Below are 21,525 nucleotides of genomic sequence, written 5' to 3'. Positions count from 1 at the left end.
TTGGCAGATAATCTTTCTGTGTAAATGGATCCTTACACTAAACAATTATCGTTCAAATCCGAACGATTTAACGATTTTTCTTACGATAATTGTCCCGTGTAATACCACCCTAAGAGTGGCATATATACCTTATTAAGCACAGGTTCAAAAGAGCTCAGATGCAGTCGGAGCAGAGCTGTCAGTTCAGGTCATCAGAAACGCATTGGGGTTGGACCTTGAAACTGCAATACAGATGCTAAAATTAAAGGGGTTATCCAGCGCTACAAAAACATGGCCCCTTTTCCCCCTCTCTTGTCTCCAGATTAGTCGTGGTTTAAAACTCAGCTCCATTGAAATAAATGGAGCTTAAAGGGCTTATCCAGCGCTACAAAAACATGGCCACTTTTCCCCCTCTCTTGTCTCCAGATTGGGTGGGGTTTCAAACTCAGTTCCATTAAAGTAAATGGAGCTTAATTGCAAACTGCACCTGACCTGGAGACAAGAGAGGGGCAAAAGGGGACATGTTTTTGTAGCGCTGGATAACCCCTTTGAGCAGTATTATGTACGGATGAAGCTGAAACTGGTCTTAGGTCCCTTTTACACATCCGGTAAATCCGTCTGGATGTGGACCTATCCATTTCTGCAGCTCTATACACACATCCGTATGTGTTAGGCCACGTTCACACATCTGTAGCACTGTAGTCACGGACAGCATTACGGATGTGCACCTGCACATGGGAATTGTAGTTTTTGCAACACCTGGAGGGCCGTTTTAGGGTCCATTTACACAGAAAGATTATCTGCCAAAGATTTGAAGCCAAAGCCAGGAATGGATTTGAAAAGAGGAGAAATCTCAAGCCCATATTCCACGGGTCGTTGGAGGAGCAAACGAGCGCTGTCAGCGCTCGTTTGCTCCACGTTCGCCGCTCGCTGCCGCCGCTATTCAACGCGGCTGCAGCGAGCGGGTGAGTGCGGGAGGGGGCGGCGGGGAGCTGCGGGGGGGCTGCCCGGGGGATCGCTAGATCGTCCGGGCAGCCCATAGGATATAGCAGCATCTGCTGCCGACGCTCCTATTCAACGGAGCGACGGCAGCAGATCGCTGCTATATCATTCGCTTGTTTTTCAACATGTTGAAAAACAAGCGACTGCAACGATCAGCCGACATGAACGATGTCGGCTGATCGTTGCACTCGATTCCACGGAACGATTATCGTCCGTAGCGGTCGATATCGTCCGAAAACGAACGATAATCGTTCCGTGGAATAGGGCCTTCAGTCTTTCCTTTGTGACCTGATCTCTATTTATAGTTTATTTCTGGCTTTGGCTTTAAATCTTTGGCAGATAATCTTTCTGTGTATATGGACCCTTACTATATATTCTCAACCAGGGATCGGGAACATGTGGTGCTGCAGCTGTTGCAAAACAGTCCCATCATGCCTGGACAGCCGAATGGGAAATTGTAGTTTTGCAACAGCTGCAGCACTGTAGGTTCCCCATCCCTGGTTTAAACCAATCTAACGTATGTAGGGACAGCTTCGCTCTTCCATGACGTCAGGGATAGCGACGATTGGGCACGTTTTGTTATATTTGACTATTCTAAGACATCAGGGAAGGGAAATACTCGAGATAAGCAGCGTCATACGTCTATGACCGTCTCTTATCCTTCTCTTTTAATGCACTTGTGATACAGTCTACAATTTTTCCAGTGCATTTGAATACTTACACCCCTCACTTATAGTGCACCTTACAGCTGCCCATCCAGAGGGGCATGTACTGCATGTGTACACAAACTATCTGAGGGTTAAAGAAAGGGTGAGACAGGGTCACGGCCAGCTATGCGACCTCTCTCTTCTAATTCATGTGCCCCCACCCCCCCCAGGCATCTCTTCTATTGTGCCCACCCATTGAGACATTATGCACCCTGGCATATGGTCAGAGCTAGCTGCACACACCAACAGGCAACCCAGAGCAGACAGGTAGGGGAGGTTGCACACGTCACCGTAGGTTGATACAATGTTACTAACATGTTGCAAAAAAGAGGAAACAGAGGAAAGGGAAGAGACAGATAGAGGAGAAATGTGACGCCTGAGGAAGTGAGAGTAGCAGAGAGAGAGAGACAGCCTCCTGAGAGGAGGGGAAACCAGAGACAGAGGGGGAGGGGAGTGTGTATGCTGCTGGCAGCAGTACAGGGGAGGAGAGACACTGAGAGAGTGCTGCCTGTGTGTGTCTGTATGCAGGGTGCGGCTCTATAGTGCGACACTGTACCCCCCAAATAGCACCCTAGTGACCCCCTCTAAACCTCAAGGACTCAAGGGGGCATCCAAGCACTGAGAATCCATCTCTAGACCCCCTCTAATCCCCTCCCAACCCTGAGACCCCCACCACACTCCACACTTCTCATCTCCTCCCCCCCTTAACACTTTTAATCCCCCTCTTTTAAGATTTTTTTTATTCTTTAATTTGCTCCTCCTCCTCCAGGAAAAAGAAAGAAGAAGAAGAAGAATAAACCTACATGAGCAAAAGAGGGAAACTTCATCTTGTTATTTCATCTGGAACTTCTACATTTCTTTTGTGTGGATGATTTTTGGTGCTGGAAATTCATCTGGATTGTATTTCTGGGGACAAAAAAAAAGAAGGTGCCGAGGAGGATTTTATTTTTTTTTTTTTAAAGGGCAGAGTGTAAACTTTCTATTGGATTGTTTCTTTGTAGAAGAATAAGTTTTAAAAGGGAAGAAGAAACTGAAAAGGAAGAAGAGTCAGAACAGGACAAGGTAGGTGACAACTGTTTGTTTGTATATAGAATTTATCTTTTTTTTTTAGAAACATTTAATTTATGTTTGTAACAAATTCTGCTCACTTGTGTTGGTGGTATATATATATATATATATATATATATATATATATATATATATATATACACACAGCTTGGAGCTTCCGTATTATCGGACGCTTGGGGTATATACCCAGGTTGTTTTAGGTTCTCTTTTTCATCCTGTCGTGACTCATTTCATTAAAATCCCTGGGAATAAAGTGTCATTGGGTAACGTCCTGACCAACTAATATCTTTCCAGTTTACGCACACCAATAGTGAAGTTTATAATCTGCCTTCTACGTTTCCTTATAACCGGTGTATCTTCACACTCCACATGGTTTCGGCTTGCTCCGTAGACTTTATGATGGATAGCCTCATAGAATTGAGCACAATGGACTGGAGAATGGCTGCAATTGTAGTCCAGTTTTTTTTTTTTTTTTTATGACCTGTTTGTTTCCATTGCAAAACAAGATCTGACTATGAGCTCATAGATTCCTGCGCATGGCTTTGTTGCAGGTTGCTACCTTTTTCCTATAGGCCTTGTCTGTATAGGACCCAGTCTGCTGTGGTTAGCAGACCAGATCGCATATGGTGGCGGTGGCTGCTGCTACTGCTGCACTTTCTTTTGCCGCTGCTGTCATGCTGCAGAATATTATTGGTTGTAGTATGGTTGCTTGTGTCGCTAAGGAAAATGTGCGCTTGTAGATTGGTGCGCTCCTTGTCTAGGTCTGTACACGCACCAGTAGTTTTGCAGCTCCGCATCGTCTGGCCGTGATGTTATCTAACATTAAAATATACCAAAAAAATGATAAATTCGCCCAGGAAGGAAAGAAATCCAGTTACTTTAATAGCATTGGAGTATACGTTTATTCTGCGATGCATGAAGACGTGGTGTAGTGCTGTCAAGGGTAATCTGGTGCAAACTTTTTCTTTTTTCCTCGGTTATTGTTCCTATAGAGGCCTGTTGGACGTGACCTCATAGGAGGTGCATCTCTGTGTGTGTGATTTATACCCCCTTTTATTCTCTCTTCGTTCTCTTTTTTTGTCTCGTAAAGAGACAGTTTTCATCAACTTTATCTGCAGGAGCGGTAGGGGGTAGTAGTCCCAGGGTTTTTAATCCCTCTGCCTTGTCCTTACACACAGTGGAGCTCTTTGTTCATTCCAGGACAGGCTCATCTAGTCTGGTCCCAATCACACAACATTATGTCCTACCGACAGCGCCAAAAGGTTCAATCCTGTCTATAGAAGCAGTGAATGGTAGGCTTGAGATGCGATCTGCGTTTGTATATATCTAGCTATTGCTTCTATATCACAAAGTGGTTGCAGGCTATTTGCAGCGTACCATCTGGGATATATTGCCGGCTCTATTGATCCTTGGAACAAGGTCACACAAATGCATTTATTTATTAAAGGCCGTAAACTATTGACATGGAAATGCCTAGTGGAGGACCTGTTGTTTGGCCCTCTGGCCATGCAGTAGGGTCAGTTTTGGTGTCTGTAGGGACAGCTGTTGTGATCCCAGGATGACTCAGGGCCATGGAGATGTCAGCATTGCAGTCCTGTTAGTCTCCATGTGCTAATGCAGTAACCATGTGTTTAAAAATGTAGGGGAATTTTATCAGGCATGGTCTACTAGACGTGTAGCAGTCCTGTCACAGTAGGACATGCGTTCCCACCATGGATAAAGGATTTAATCACCTCTAGACTTTTTTTTTATCAGCAAAAGGCCAACACCGTGCATTATATTGGTCACGTGATTGTATCCTGGTGCAAAATTTCAAGTGATAGACATCTTATAAAATAATAGTGTATTTAACATAAGACTTTGAGGAATCTTTATGCTTCATATGTAATCTGAAGTCTATTAACTGAATGTAACCTCCTGCTGGTTCTGTATATCAGCACTGTCCTGGTATAGTGCTCTGTGATGCAGTGGTTCTAGCTACTGCCCTAGACATTGCTGAATGTACTGGGTGTCTTCATGTTCTCCCATTTATTTGCTTAGGTCAGGGGTAGGGAACCTTGGTCCTTTAGCTGTTGCAAAACTACAACTCCTATCATGTCTGGACAGCTAAAGCTTTGGCTGTCCAGGCATGATGGGGGTCGTAGTTTTGCAGCAGCTGGAAAGCAACCTCTCTCAAACCCTGGCCTAGGTTTTCTCTGCAAACTCTTATATCATCCGAGGCCGGTATCACATAAGTGTATTACATGTGGTCCTAGCCTGACCGCCTCTCTGATGACCCAGACTGACAGATGTGAGTAATATAGATGCAAAAATGTGCAAGTAATAAGCTGGTGTGAAACCAGCCCTAGGCTTCTAGAACCTAAAGGAGATGAGCGCAACTCGAGCATGCTTCAGTCCTGTTGTTTGGCATTTGAATATCGGTGGCTGAAGAAGTTGGATGCAGCCCTAAGGATGCCTGGAAAACAAGGATACAGCTATAGGCCATAGGCTGTATCCATGTTTTCCTAGATTACCAACTTCCAACTTTTTCAGCCACCGGGATTGCAGATGATAGGACTCGAGCATGCTCATCTTTACTAATCAATAAACCAATTCCAACATTCATAGACAACATAGAAAATTGTCAGGATAAAATGATGACCGGATGCATCTAGGCCAGGGATGGGGAACCTTCGGCCCTCCAGCTGTTGCAAAACTACAATGCCCATCATGCCTGGACAGCCAACTCTTTAGCTTAAACTATTCAATAGCAGTCAGATGATAAACAAACAAATGTGGAATCATCAGCTCATACGTAATGCTGTGATTTTAGGGCATGTACTTACATAAACAGTAATTGTTTTTGTGGCCCTGCCCGATCAGTACCAAGTTGTGTATAGGCAAAGTAAACTTGCATTGGGCCCTCACTGTAGATTTACCACCCACATTTACTACTCCTTCAGTAAAGTAATATTTTCTCAGGTTGTGTCTGAACTCCCCCCCCCCAACTAACCTCACATGGTGTCCCCTTCATCTAGTGTTCAGTTTCTTATTTAGGCCTTTAACCTATTTAAAGTCCACTTCTTTCTCCAGACTATACAGATATAGGGGGAGATTTTATCAAACTGGTGTAAAGTAGAACTGTCTTAGTTGCCCCTAGCAACCAATCAGATTCCACCTTTCATTCCTCACAGAGTATTTAAAAAATGAAAGGTCGAATCTGATTGGTTGCTAGGGGCAACTAAGACAATTCTACTTTACACCGGTTTGATCAATCTCCCCTATAATCCTTTAAAGGGCTTTTCCATCACAAAATTCATGGACTATCGCTAGATAGTCATGAATAGTTGATTGTAGTAGCCATGGCACCAGAAGTAAACATGGACGCTTCAGCTGCATACGCTGTTTGTAGTGCTCGTGCGGGATTACTGTAGTGCAGCTCCTATTAAAGTGAATGGCAAATGAGCTGCAGTAACGCAGCATACGCAATGTTCTGTTCTCTGTATATGTGTATTATGCCTGTTCTATTCTTTGCCTCCACGTAGAATAGAAGGCGCAGCATAAGCTCATAGTACCATGTAAGTGCTGTATTATGCATTGCACCATGGGGATCGGTAACCTTGTCTTGGGGTTCGGTAACCTTGTCTTGGGGTTCAGTAATCTGGTCTTGGGGTTCTGGTTGCAGCAGCTCCATCTATTCAGATCCTGGATTCCGTCACCTTTTATTGTATGGAGGGACAGATAATATCCTTTGTTTTCCTTAGCTGGTAATAAACTTCCTGCGGTGCTGTGGTTGTAATGTAGACCAGTGTTTTGTCTCTACATGTAGACCTGGCTTACGTGAACTGAGATCATCCGTCTTATTTCATCCTTACATTTCGTGGATCTTACTTGTCCTTTTCTCTGGCAGCCGGCTGATATGTTGGTGAGAATTTTCCATTAGGTGCTTTGTCTGTGATAATGTTATGAAATCAGGAGAGGTAATCTCAATGCCGCGCTCATGATTCAACTCTTTGCTATTCAAGTATTTTTTTTTCTGAGTTCCTGTTAACTTTATGATGAAAGGTAATGAAAATCTGTTTCTTATCCTTATTGTTTGGAACACGCATCAGCGCTTAATCTCTTAATACTAAGAGAAGGGCCTACAAATTTTTAAAGGATAGCTCCGGTAAATCATAGTTTGGAGTATTGCCAGTCTCCTCACCTGCACGATTCACATGCCGATATTTACTGTGTTAAGAAACCTACGGAAAATCCCAGTAATGGATCCCAGAAATCGGCTGTAATCTGAAGGGAAGCCTGGCAGTCAGGACAATACTAAACTATCTGACCCATCTGTGACCTGTGTGACTGATAGACCATGAATTTTCAGCAGGTCGGCATGGTCCAACCAACAAATGCTGGTCCATTGGCTCACGCTAGTTCAACCTATAATCGCCTCATATAATAGTGTTGAGCGGATTTGCCAAACTGTTCAGGTTCTTCAATGCTCGCTGAACCCAAGCGATTGGCATTTACTCCCAGCGTCCAGAGAAGTTGGATGCCGCACTAGGACTGCCAGGAAAACATGGGTATAGCCTATGGCCTATGGCTGTACCCTTATTTTCAAGGACTCCCTTGGGGACATCCAACTTCTTCAGCCATCGATATTCAAATGCCGAACCATCGTACTCCACCTCTACTAATCAATAAACCAATCACAACATTCGTAGAAAGAGAAAAATGTCAGGATAAAATGACTACATGGTCCATCTAGTCTGTCCTTAGAGTATTTCATTGTGGTCAGATGATGAATGAACAAACGTGAAAGTGTTGTCTCATACCGTAATGCTGTGGTTTTAGGCATGTGCTGACATTAACAGTAATTGTTTTTGTGGCCCTGCTTGATCGGTACCAAGTTGGGTGTAGACACGGCGAACTTGCATTGGGCCCTCACTGTAGATTTATCAACCACATCTGCTGGATGTTTGTTCCAAGCATCTACTACTCTATCAGTAAAGTAATATGTTCTCGTGTTGCTTCTGATCTTCCCCCCCCCCCCCAGCTAACCTTCATCTTGTGTTGGGCCTTAAGAGATGAGGATCCTGAAGCAAGGACCCCCTCTTATTAACTAAGAATACTGTATATTAAAAAATGTTTTTTAAAACTGGACAATCCTTTTAATCATAATGGTTATGTTGGTTGATACTGAACTATTAGTTCCCATGAATTCCCATCTGTATGCCTTTTAGTAATCTTATTTATTTTTAGTTGGTATCATGTCTACATGGGCAAGTTCATTGTTGTGTCATGGCCATTCTGCATAGTAAACTATCTTTCCCATACTGTATGCTGAGGACCCAAAACTTCTAGTAGATGGTGAGGAAATGACCGTCACCTTAGTGCTTAGCCAGCAGCGACACAGGTACACGAAAGAACGGGATGTGACTGTAATAGTATCCATGTTTTCCCAGACTCTCTAACGTTGCATCCAACTTCTTCTTTCCCTGGTTCTTCCACCGCTCTGTATACTAGCCTCCAGCATGGCGTTCCAATATATGAATTTTGCAGCCAATCACTGTTTGTAGCTCCGATGTGACGACAGCCCTGAGGTCACCACTGCAACCAGTGATTGTTGTTGGCGGTCATGTGTTGACTTGACATTGCTGGAGTCCTACAAACGGAGACCATGGACATGTCTGTAGGGGATTTGTAAGGTGAGCACCTCTTTTGTTACTTTATACTATTACCAGCTATCTTATTGCGATGGAAAATTCCATTAAACCTCAGTGAAAAGACAGGCACCCATTCTACCTGGCATACAGTACAAGGTTGGCAAAGAACAATGGGTAGGGTAGGCTCAAATGTGCCCCCACACTGGGCAGGACCTCAGTAATGAGTAAGGGCCCGATGTGAAGGAGCAAGCGAAGGCCGACCTGTAAAGTCCAGGCTTGCTTGCTCCTTGTTCCCTGCTCGCTGTCGGTAATATTACATGCGACAGCAAGCGGGTAAGATCAAGGGGCCACGTGGGAACTACAGGAGGGGATCCAAAGATTGTCCAGGGAGCTGATAGTAGATAGTTGCAGTTTGCTCTTACTACGCGGGGTGATGACCAGCAGACCGATGTTATCGGCACCAGGGTTTTGCGGGCTGATCGTTTTTTTTACAACATGAGCTATTAAACAAAGCAATTATCGGCAGGAATGAAGCACAACCAATAATCGCTTCGTGTAATAATAGTGCCCTTACTTTCTTTTTATGGTTTCTTGCACATGTAAGTGAAAACAGGAATACTGCTGTAATGTTGTAGAGAACTGCTGAGCTCTCCGCTCGCGTAGAAGAATATTTTTTGTCTTTTTTTGCAGCAGTAACCCGTCGCTAGGACGGGATTTGCTGATTTGTGTCTCTCTCATAGCCGAACACCCTCATGCCCTTTATGTGACGTCTTCCTGTGGTTTGTAGCCTCAAAACATCTCATTACCTCTATGATGACTGCTTATATTTTACAAGAACTGTAGCTTTCCTCACACTAGCTCAGAGTGTGGACATTTTAAGGTGTAAAGTTCCCTTTTTTATCATAGTTCATCATCTTGACTTTTTTTTTTCTTGTTATCACTGTAATGACATAGCATACGTCTGAGTTTTAGCACTTAGGCTGATTGTTTCGCCTATTCTAATGTTTGTTTGTTTTTTAACAAAAGGGTTTCACATATTCGTAGTACACACATTTAGGTTTATAATGCCTTTATTTGGAGCCCAAACTGGTTTGTTATCATAATGGAGAGAAGGAGGAGAAGTCTGATGAAAACATTGATTAAAGCATTGTATTGCCCCTCCAGTGCCCCGTGTCTCTGTGTCCCCCTGCCATCATCCTCTCCAGCAGCCACAACCCACACAGCTCTGGGAGTCAGGTCGTGACATCACCATGTCATCCAGGAAGTGAAGCCTTGATGCAGTAGTAAGTGCAGGGAAAAAAGCACTTTATAAGCATTTCCTGTAATAAGTGTATATTGGGGATTTGTATAACTTTTGGGGGTCAATACAAAAATGTTCGCCAGACTTCTCCTTTAAAGGAAGGATCACAAGGATGAAAACACATGGAAGCCGATGACCTCATTGTTTTGCGGGTAATGGCGGTGAAATCATTCAGCCATTGGCTACTGCGCCAAAAGACTTCATTAGCTGTGCCACCCATCTGAATACCGGTGGCTGACCAAGTTGGATGCAGCCCTAAGGCTGCCTAGAAAACATGAATATAGCCATAGGCTCCCCAGGGATGCATCCAACTACTTCAGCCACCAGTATTCACATGCCAAACGATTAGAATTGAGCATGCTCGAGTTGCGCTCTTCTATAGTTATCTAGTTTTTGGGGTTTTTTGTAGTTTATGAAGTCAAAACCAGGAAGTGATCGTAAATGGAGAACAAGTATAAAGAAAACTCTGAGACTTCTCTTTTCAATTCTAAACTTGGCCTTGGCATCGGAAAAACTGGATGTGAGAACACGGCCTATTTACTAATTTAGAAGAACAAAATTGTTAACTAATGCCTATTTTTACTGCTTTCCTGGATGAAGGTTTTTGTCCAACGTTGCTGCATTGCTCACAGTGACGAAGCAGGAATTCTTAATAGGGGTTTCCCTACTACAGACATTGTGATTCATTGGTTGGAGATCCCCACCAATACTAAGGGTGAGCACTTTTCCCGTTAAAACTATTGTCCTTCTAATAAATTAGAACAAAAAGTTTCAAAGAGAAAGAGTTGTGACCCACTGACTGTCCATATTTAGGCAGAAGCTTCCAGTATAAAGTTGCCAAATTGGTTGACTAAAATAATAGTTCATTGTTAAAGGAGAAGGTCGGCAGGAGAGTAAAAAATCATTAAGGGCAGGGGGTGGGGGAGAATAAAAAACAAGTTATAGTCACCTGTCCAGGTGCCCACGCAGAGCTGCTTCCCACTCCTGCACCCCGCCGTCTTCTGAGCTCCCCGCTGGCTACATTACGACCTGACTTAAAGGAAACCTGTCACCCCCCTGTTAGATCCCCCTATACTTACCTCATCGCATCGGGTCCCGCTTCCTGAGCCAGTCGGATGACTGAGATTTCAGCGCCCGAAGCCTGGCGCGTGCGCTCACAGGAGAGTCCGATGCCCATAGAGAATGACGGAGCATCGGACTCCCCATTCATTCTCTATGAGCATCTGACTCTCCTGTAAGCGTGCGCGCTGGGCTTCGGGCGCTGAAATCTCAGACACCCGATCGGCTCAGGAAGCGGGACCCAGCGCGATGATGTAAGTATAGGGGGATCTAACGGGGGGTCGGGAGCCTGTCACCCCCGCACAGGGGTGACAGGTCCTCTTTAAGGATGCCCCGCTCAGCTAGTCAGTGACTGGGTCAGGACACTGCTGCAGTCACTAATTGGCTGAGGAGGCTAAATCCCACCAGTCTGTGACGTGATCCCCGGGTCGTGACTTACCCAGAACTAGGTAGAAGATGACAGTCAGTGGGGTCCGGGATCTCCATGATGCAGCGCGGACACTGGGATTGGTAAGCATAGTTGTTTTTTTTTTATTCCTACCGCCCGTCATAATCCCCCACAGACTTTTCTTTTACATTTCACCAAATAAATGATTGTTTTGTTTGAAATCGTCCACTTTCATCAGTTTTATTCTAATATGGATGGGCACCTTAGATCCTAGGGCAGATCAGCAGCATCAATGGCATCTGATTCCTATCCACAGATAGTATGTTGATATTTACAGGAGGGCTACGAAAAAAGAGAAGATGCAGAGATATAGCTTGGCCAGATAGCCATAAGCTAAGCCCCGAGTCACAATAAATTGTTTTCATTCTGCCCATTGTACAGGGTAGACACATACTTAATTTCTAGTTTCCGACATAGTTTGTAAACTAGTTGTTTAAGGGAAGAAAAACTGGTTCTCCTGGATTCTTAATCTCATTCAGAGATCGCATGGGTTGAATTCGTCAGGGTGCAATACCTGACCAACGTGACTCTTCCCCCGTGTTGATTTAAAGAGCCACATAAACAAAGTATTGTAGTCTAATCTATGGCTCCTGTAGCTAAGAGAGTGTGACTGATGCCAGCAGGCCATGACATTTAGCTTTGTTCTACAATTTAGGGCAGGAATCGGCACCTTGACTTCTAGCCATGGAAGCGTCCTTCAAATTATTTAGGTTGTCTATAATACTTTGTGTGGGAACATAATGTGATAATGGAGATGCTGAGTTTGGGGAAGCTTGTGAGTCCTTATTCCCTAACCCTCACCCACAGCAAGCCTAAAAGTGCCCATATACCCTATACTAAATTTAATAGTCAACCGACTATGGGACCTATTACGCAGGACGATTATCGGGTGAAAAATTGTTATATTGGTCAAATTTTATTGGTGATCTTTCCGCGTGTATCCAGTCAGCCATCGGAAAATCGTTCGCGTGTCGTTGATCACATCTTTTAAGCTGATCTTAAAATCATTGTTAATCGTTCACTAATCGTTTGCTAAATATTCGCTAACCTTCCATTTATGTAAACATTGTTCCTTCTTTTCCTTGGGTCAGAAGGAGTAACCGATGTTAGTAACGATTCTAACAAACGACTATCGTTCTGGTTGTGATTGATTCCAGGCCTTTCCCAAAAATGCTCATTTGCGATCGTTAATCGGCAAAAACGAAAAATCGCTTTGTCTTATAGGACCCTACGTTGGTTAGACTGAAGGGTTGGATATGCTGGATTTTTGCTGCCCTACCCCTTTTGTTCTTGGATGGATAAGCTGGCACCAGAGTACTGTACACTCCTGTACAGGGAAGACGAGGGAGTTAACGGTTGATAAACGTTCGGCTGCCAGTTATTGAAAGTATATGGCCACCTTAAGAGTTATGTTTCCTGCCTACAAAGAACAAGCCTATGAGTACTGGGTCCAACTTACAGAGCAAGCCTATAAGTCCTGGTTTCCCCCACACACAGAGCAAGCTTATCGGTCATACACTGCCCCCCCCCCCCTCCCACACACACACACACAGAGCAAGCTTATGGGTCATACTCTGCCACCCACACCCACACAGAGTAAGGGCCCTATTCCACCGGACGATTATCGTTGAGATTATCGTTAAATCGTTCAAATCTAAACTATAATCGTTCGGTTGAAATGCAGTTAACGATTAACGACCGAACGAGAAATCATTGATCGCTTAATAAGACCTGGACCTATTTTTATCGTTGCTTGTTCGCGAAACGTTTGCAAATCGTTCGCATTGAATAAGACGTTGTTGGGTCGTTCGCAATAGATACGAACGCATTAGCGAATAAGTAGCGAAGAAAAAACAATCGCAAATACGATCATAAGTAGCGATTATCGTTCCATGGAAATGAGTGAACGTTTTCAGGTCTTTCGCAATAGCAGTCGTTTGAGATCGTTAATCGTTAACGATTATGCAAACTATAATCGTCCGGTGGAATAGGGCCCTAAGCTTATGGGTCATATTCTGCCCCCCCCCCCCCCCCCCCCCCCCCCCGCATACACACACAGCAAGCTTATGGGTCATACGCCCCCACCCCCACCCCTACACACACAGAACAAGCTTATGGGTTGTACTTGCCTTATCCACAAAGAGCAAGCATCAGACTAAAGATGAGCAAATTTAAAGCAAGGCACTTTGTTAGCTAGGCAGTCAGCTTATCAGCCAGCTGTCTTTGAACTCTGTGCTGCTCCTTTCTGGGTGTCTGGAAAAGCTGGATCCAGCCCCGGGAAACTTCTCCTAGTTTTCCCAGGACTGGAGGCATCTTTACCAGGCACTCGGAGCAGAGCAATTCACATTGTTTGTTTATACTGTAGATTCGCTCATCTCTACGTATGAATGCTGGGTTCTCCACCCACATTCATGTAGCCCTAAGTCTGCTTGGACAACGTTGATGCAGCCATAGGCTATTGCACGTTTTCCAGGACTCCCTAGGGCTGCATCTAACGTCTTCAGACAACCAGTAATTAAATTCACACAATCTGGTTCACACAAGCGTGCTCGAGGTTCGCTCATCTCTACTGTTGACAACTAACTTTTTGGGTTTGTTCACATTTATAAAAAAAAAAAATTGCGAGCTGGAAATAATTAAATTAAATTTGGCTCCTTAAATGTTCTTCCTTCTATCATAAAATTATCTGACACCACAAGGTGACCAAGACTTTTTAGTGGGAATAGATGAAAAATAAATTAATGAATTAATAGATGACAATAAATGACTGAAACCAAGGTTTGATATAGAAAAAAACGGATTTAAACCTGTGTATTTTTATGACATAAGAATTTACGAAGCAAGGAATCTTCTATATATATTTTATTGCGCTGCTGACAAGCAGAAAGTGAATATTGAATATACGCGAATGAATATAAAACTATGGAGGCTTTATGGTTTGTATTTGTGGTAGACAAATAGAAATGTCAGGCTTAGGTGACATGTATAGAACCCGATCCTTCCTTCCGTCTGCCGCTGCTCTCGCTGTCATAGTTTTAGCTGCAGTCTATGCTGAATTGATCCATTGACTTGGTTTTCAGAATTCTTATGTGCCCAGGTATTAGCGCAACGTATTTAGCAAGCATGTGACAAGAATAGCCTCGCAACGGATCTGTCTGGGTGACGTTTCCTCGCTGTCAGGGCAGGTCATGAGTTTATTTTAGTAGCTAAGCTATCTGATGCCGTGTCTACATGATGTCTACTTTCGGAAGTCCATTCTGACCTAGGTCGGGTTCACTTTACGGGTTTTGTCTCTATCTCACTGTTTCCATCGCAGTGCGTTTTATTTTGCTGTAATCAAAAATATGGTTAATACCCTATTGTGTGTGTAAAAAAAAAATGCATATTTTTTGCTACTATCCGTTAACTTATATGTTTTGGTCCTTTTTAATGCAAATGTATTCCAAAGACTGTGAATGATTAATCATGGGAATAATTCTTGAACTGATATCATTGAGGAAGTTCATGGCCATTGTATGCGACATTGGATGATGAGATGCCTTGCATTATCGGATGACTAATTTTGCATTTCTATATATAAATTGTTGTCATCATTATATACATTTTTGGCCTATGGGAAGAACTGCTGAGAGCAGTTGTACAGAATACCATATTCATACCACTTTTTAACCCCGAAAATCTTCCTAGAAGTCGGGGGTCGTCTCATACGCCGGGTACGGTTGCCCCATAAGGTGGGGGAGCTAAAAAATGGCCGCTTCCCCTCCGTATGGGGCAACCACTATAGAAAGAACAAACAGGTAACTCACCTGTGACCCATTCCCAGCGCAGGCAGTGACGTACACTGCCTGCGCCGGAGATCCCCGAAGCTCTCCGGGCAGAGCTTCGGGAGCATGACAGAGGCGCCTAAAGTTCCCGAAGCCTCTGTCATTCTCCCAAAGCTCTCCTGGCAGCTGAGCGTCTCCGAGTCTCTCCAATGAGATGCTCGGCTGCCCGGGAGAGCTTTGGGTGTACGTCCCACTGCCTGCGCCGGGAACGGGACAGAAGACGCGCGGCTGCCGGAACGGGACACACGTAAGTTAACTGTTTTTTTTTGTTTTTTTTTTGCTGCAGTCAACCCTTGCCTGACCACAGCAGGGCTGCAGTCGTTCAGGGATTAACATTTTCTGGCATATAAGGCGTACCCCTGACAATCGTCTTAAAAATCAGGGGTCGTCTTATACGCCCAGTTGCCTTATACGCCAGAAAATACGATAGGTATAATACACACATGCTTGGTATGGCAGGCTTTTTGCATGGGCCTTTTAATTAAAGGATGTCTACAATGGAGTCGTACGCATTACCGACGTGTCACTTATTTCCAGTGTTTTTCTCATAGATGCATGGCCACCAGTTAGCCCCATTGAATGAGATTAATCGGCTTCCATGACCGTGATTAAAAATGCTGTCAAAAGAGCCCAAATACACGGTGGAAATCAGAGATAATATATGCTGTGTGAACATATCCTACAGGGGAATTGGGGGCTGATTGCTAAACGGATAATTTACACCTCAGTTCTTTCTACATAGGGCTGGAGGATCTGAACAGATTGATGCATAGTTGTCGAAAAATACTTTGTGCCTAACTTGTAATTGATTTATCTAAATATCTATGTTTTCTGGGCTTAGGAGTCCAGTGGGCGGTCCTAATCAGTAACTGACAGTTATATAACTAATAAAAGGAAATCTATCAATCATTGATTGGAACTTCCCTCTAGACTCCTAAGTCAAGAATTTGGAGAGGTTTAAAATAATGTTAGACATTACAGTGAATATTTCACCACAATCTATTTGGCTCCTTCTCTATAAACTTCAGCCTGCCGATTGTACTGCGGTATTAAAGGAGAAGTTCAAAAACTGCAGTCAGGCTGGTGGGGGCAGGAAAATAATAAACAAGTGAACTTATCGGTCTTTGTGCCGCCAATGCGCTGCTCCCGGGTCCCGTTCACATCAACTAATTGTCATCTTCAGCTGGAAACCGGGTACATCACGTACCCAGCTTGTCCAGCTAAAACGTCACCGCCTGGCTGAGCGATTGACCACACAGCCAGTCAGTGACTGAGGCGGTGTCACGCCCCAGTCACTGATTGGCTAGGCCAGCAATCACTCAGCCAGGGACGTGATGTTGCAGCTGGCAGAGCTGCAAGCCACTGGCTAATGTGAACAGGAGCGGCCCATCAGAGGCACAAGGAGGGGTGAGTTCAGTTCTTTTCTTATTTTCCTGCCCCCACCAGCCTGCCTGCAGCTTTTGTACTTCTATGGGACTTCCCCTTTAAGGGACAGGTTCCCTTTAATAATCTGATGTCAGAGCCCATTTGATTCCTTTATGCATTGCTTTGTGTTGCGCTGGACGTGGCGTTGCTGCAGGAGGAGACATTCTGGCGTTTACCTGGAAGAAGCCAAGCCGGCTATTTATATCTGTATACAGCTTTGTTTGATTAGAAGGGATGGTCATACGGCTTGTTGACTTTGCCTGGCTTTGGCAGCGGTGCTTAGGTTCACGGGATTTGCGAGTTGTTCTTAGTTATAATTAAAGCTTAGCAAATTGATGATATGTGCATTAGGAGAATGATCTTGACAGGATGGTAGTCCTCCAGGAATGAGCATGCTTACCGTGTCCCTGAATGCTACATAATAAATTCATTTCTAGCACATCCATCAGCCCCGGCAGCAGTGCATCCTCCCCCCCCTCGCCGCAGTCAGAGCTCACCTTAACAAATGGCATTCAAGACCAGGTTTGCTTTTTATCCTTTTAGATGCGTGCAACTGTAATAATATTTCCCTAGATAAGGGGAGCGATAAGAGTGGACACTTTAATTAGTTAAAATCCTATTTATCTGGGATCAATGGACTGTAAAGCTGGTCAAACACATTAGTTAAGTGTCATTTCCACAGGCTTCACATACAGTCTAATGCCTTTTTTTTTTTTTTAAAGCTGCTGCAAAACTACCACTCCTGTCATTGGAATAATAGATTGTGTAGTCCTGCAATAGCCACAGAGTCACAGGATGTGGAATACTTGTCTAACACATACTAGACCCCCCATCCCATCAGGACCATCATCTGATTTCAGGTATTAGGGGAAAGAAAGATATTCATACTCTCTAAAATGTAAGCCCGGCCCAGGAAACAATTACTTTTGGGCAGGGTTTACATAAACCTTGTCCTATTAATGTCTGGTTCCCAGTATAGTCCCAACAAAATCAGGACTATTGGCCAGTAAGGGTGACTCACTGCTGGGAGCCTTATTAGCTATGTGTGTAACTACTAGCGATGAGCAAACCGGGTCTGTCTGAGCCCATGCATGCAGCATTTGATTACCGGTGGCTGAAGAAGTTGGATGCAGCCCTAAGGCTGCCTGGGAAATATGGATACAGCCTATGGCCTATGGCTGTTTCCATGTTCTCCAGGACTCTGTACGACTGCATCCAACTTCTTCAGCCACCGGTAATCAAATGCTGTACACATGTTCGGACTGACCATAGTGTGCTCGGGATTTACTCATCTATACTGATGATCTATCCACAGGATACCTCATCATCCACTGACCGTCTGGGTGCCGATCAGCTGTGTAACTGCAGCTCAGGTCCCAAGTCTCAAGTGACCGTGGCAGGAGCTCACCTGCAGTTTTGTAGTGCAAGCATCAGAGCAGCAGATCGTTGCACATGCTCATTTATCAATTGATACAAATAAAAGTGAAGTTTTATTAGTCTTTACGATCAGCTGGGGGTATTGGTAATAGGAGAAGGCCCTTTGGGCTCTTTGGCCCTATGTGTTGCTTTTGATGTTTCAGTTTTTCTCTTCCTCCCCCCCCCTTAGTTTAGCACCTATACAACATTCAACTTCTCCAGATACCAGGAGTCAAATGCTAAAAGTTCGTGATTCGAGAATGTTCTTGAACTTGAACAGTTCGGCAAGTCTATTGAACACTACCTCTGACTAGTATTGAGTGAACATCACAAAAGTGTCCATGTTCAGCCTCATGGCCGAACCCAAACATTCAGCATTAGAGATGAGCGAACCTGGAGCATGCTCGAGTCCATCCGAACCCGAACTTTCGGCATTTGATTAGCAGTGGCTGCTGAAGTTGGATAAAGCCCTAAGGCTATGTGGAAAACATGGATATAGTCATTGGCTGTATCCATGTTTTCCAGACAACCTTACAGCTTTCTCCAAGTTCAGCAGCCCCAGCTAATCAAATGCCGAACGTTCGGGTTCGGATGGACTCGAACCCGAACCCGGTTCGCTCATCTCTATTCAGCATTCAACTCCCCGAGTCTGGAGAAGTTGGATGCCGCCCTAGGGAGTCCTGGAAAACATGGATACAGCCATAGGCTTTAGCTCAACACTACCTGTGCCATGTTAAAATTGACTTTTTGGCCCTTAAGATAGATGTAATCCCCGCCTATCCGTCCCTATCAGACTTTTATGCATTATACCGCGGATATGCCATAAATGACCAGCTAGGAATAACACTTTTCACTGTCTATTATAAAGCAGTAATAAATCATCTCCATCAATTCTAATCTAAGGAGAAGCTGATCAGTAACTGTACTGTCACGCCTTGGCAATGGCTGGCTAAACCTCCATAATTGTCCGCAGCTTGTCTCTTGCCGTCTAATTTCTCTCTCTCACTGACCATACAGCGCTGCCATGGAGATGTTCACCAGACTCCAGTGTTCTTGGCAAGAATTACTTTGTTCTGTTCTACCTCTTTCTTGGAATTGCCCAGTGACAATACCTCGGAGAGGATGATTTCCCCATATGTTTCAAAGAGAACTTGCTCATGGGTATTGATGGGCTTCGCTAGGAAAGTGGAAAGGTTTGGGCCTCTACCACTGTCTATAGCACAGGTGTCCAACTCCTGGCCCTCCAGCTGCTGCAAATTTACAATTCCCATCATGCTTAAGCTTTGGCTGTCCGGGCATGTTGGGAATCGTAGTTTTGCAGCAGCTCTAAAGGGCCAAAGGATTTGTGTAAATTAGGAAATGTTATTTAAAGTGATTCTGTCACCCCCCTGACCGCTTACCAAGCTAGTGGCACTGCTGGATAGAGATCATTGAAAGCATTCAGAACACATCTTTGTTGGGAACAATAGGCTTCGCCTCCTAGACACTATACATCATTTTTTTTTAAATAAAAATAAAAACACTGGCAAAGGCAATAAAGATATGTTCTGAATGCTTTTATTGATAACTCTCCAGCAGTGCCACCAGCTTGCTAAGTGGTCAGGGGGTAAGAGTTTTGCTTTCACTGGTATTATATATTGGTGATATTAGGGCATTATATGACATTATTTATTTAGGAACTTCTGTATATTGCTTTGGAGGTCTTTTTTTTTTGGGGGGGGGGGGGGCATTTTATGTTGCTAGTATTTTTTCAATATAGCGGATACTCTGTCCATAAGCTGCAAATTTTTGCTGTTCTTTAAAAAAAAAAAAATGTAAAAAAATTTAATAAAAATAAATAAATAAAAATAAATTATATATATATATATATATATATATATATATATATATATATACATATATAAGTGTGTGTGTGTATATATATATATATAATTTTTTTTTTTTTACTACAGTATAGATTAATGGCTATATATAATCTTCAGCCATTAACCTATACTGTAGTAAAGTATAGGCTTCTTCTGCGGTAACATGAGACATACCTGTAAGGATTTGACTTGTTTATCCGACATGTTGCTCATTTCTTACGTTAATCTTACATGCTAAGAGTAATTAACAATGGCAAATGAGGGTTTCTCAACAATGACCATCTGCTGTATCAGTCAAAAAAAGTCTACCAGTATGCTGCAAAACTGCTGACATCTGGGAAACGGGAAACAAAATTAAACTTGACAATATCAGTCGATGAAAATGCATTTACAGCCATATTCGGAATCTTGTAGTGTTTTCTTTATATTACTTTATATTTTATTTTTTATCTATTCCTGGGATTGCTACATATGTATCATTTGCCCTTACTCTACCAGAGTGTGTGGAATATCCACTTTGGTTCTTCTACCCATTTATTTCATTTCCAGACTTTTTCATCAAAAACAGAGACTGGAAAAAGCAAAAATTATAGCTAAATTAGTTGTATGGTGTATTAGTTAAAATGAATCTGTGACCCCCAATCAATTACCAAGCTGGCAACACCTCTGAATAGATATATATGAAAGCATTAAGAACATACCTTTTGTTGCCTGTGTTATTCTAATAAATAACCCTTGTTTTTTTTCATGGGAAAAGTGTCAAAGAGGCGGAGCCTATGGTTCTCTGGGTTGTAGCAGCCTCCTTGCCCACCCCCATAGCTCCTAAATGTACATTATAGGTCACTGATTATGCATGGGTTGGTCATACAGCATGGTAAGGTGTAGCAATGCTAGGGCCCAGGATATATTAGGCTCCACCTCTCTGACTATTCACAGCTCAAATAAAGGTGTTTTAAAGGTGTCATAGACACAGGCAACAAAGCTTTGTTCAGCGTCCTAGATTCACTGTAAAGGAAGAATTTGCTTAGTCAAAGCTATTGGAAAATGGTCTTTCCAGTAAGAGCACCGAAAAATTAAAATATTGAAAATAAAGCATGGACAGAGTTTACCTCTGAAGACTTTTAAACATTTCAACCATTAAGGATCAGAAAGATATAGATGGCTCTATCTCTTCTAGTCTATGGGAGAGGCAAAGTGAGCATCCAATGCCCACTACTAATAGGTGAGGTCAATCTACGGACATGTGTATACACTATATGTAAGATTACTGTAATCACCACTTGTCTCCGAGCATTTGGACTTCTGAATACATTATATACCATGATAGCACATTGCAAAAAGTGCTTAAATAGTTGTTTTGAATGTAACCTAATTGGGGTGCTTGTGGTATCGGGTGGGTTTACAAGTTTTTGTGGTTTTTCTACAGCAGCGCTAGCTTTCATGTAACTTCCTGTTTGTTAAAACTTAACTTTTATTAACTGCAGCACGAAAACTGTGAGATTGTGGTTGGTATTAGTAGGGTAGCGGAGACCGAGGAGTTAGTTGTTGCTGGATGTCTTCATCTATGTCTTGTGAAAGTCAAGAAAATTGTCCAAGATAGTGAAGCCCAAGGAGTTAGCTGCTATGTCTTCATCTATGTCTTGTGCAATACCAGTGAAAGTCAAGAAGAATATCCAATGTAAATGTCCTCGTTGACTTTGGTCGACAAGTTCAACTAGTTCTGTTGTTTTGCTTATTCATAGGCTGGGTCCAGGTATAGTGGGACATTTATTAATATTGGTGTACGCTGGTCTTAAAAA

The 21,525-nt window shown here is 43.3% G+C and overlaps 1 protein-coding gene across 3 annotated transcripts in view; it reads left to right on the top strand.

Annotated features, from left to right (window-relative positions):
* Positions 1-2,181: 2,181 nt before the first annotated feature.
* ERBIN (erbb2 interacting protein) overlaps positions 2,182-21,525 on the top strand; it is a 178,444-nt gene continuing 159,100 nt past the window's right edge. For 2 of the 3 annotated variants that reach the window (XM_069963001.1, XM_069962999.1), the window contains exon 1: positions 2,182-2,750. The gene's annotated coding sequence lies outside the window, so the exon portion shown is untranslated. Of the gene's footprint in view, positions 2,751-17,258; positions 17,306-21,525 lie in introns of those variants that run through there. The other variant, XM_069963000.1, reaches the window with a different exon arrangement.

Source organism: Dendropsophus ebraccatus, chromosome 3 (assembly GCF_027789765.1).
Source record: "Dendropsophus ebraccatus isolate aDenEbr1 chromosome 3, aDenEbr1.pat, whole genome shotgun sequence".
Taxonomy (NCBI): Eukaryota; Metazoa; Chordata; class Amphibia; order Anura; family Hylidae; genus Dendropsophus; species Dendropsophus ebraccatus.
This window is presented reverse-complemented; position numbering and strand designations above follow the sequence as displayed.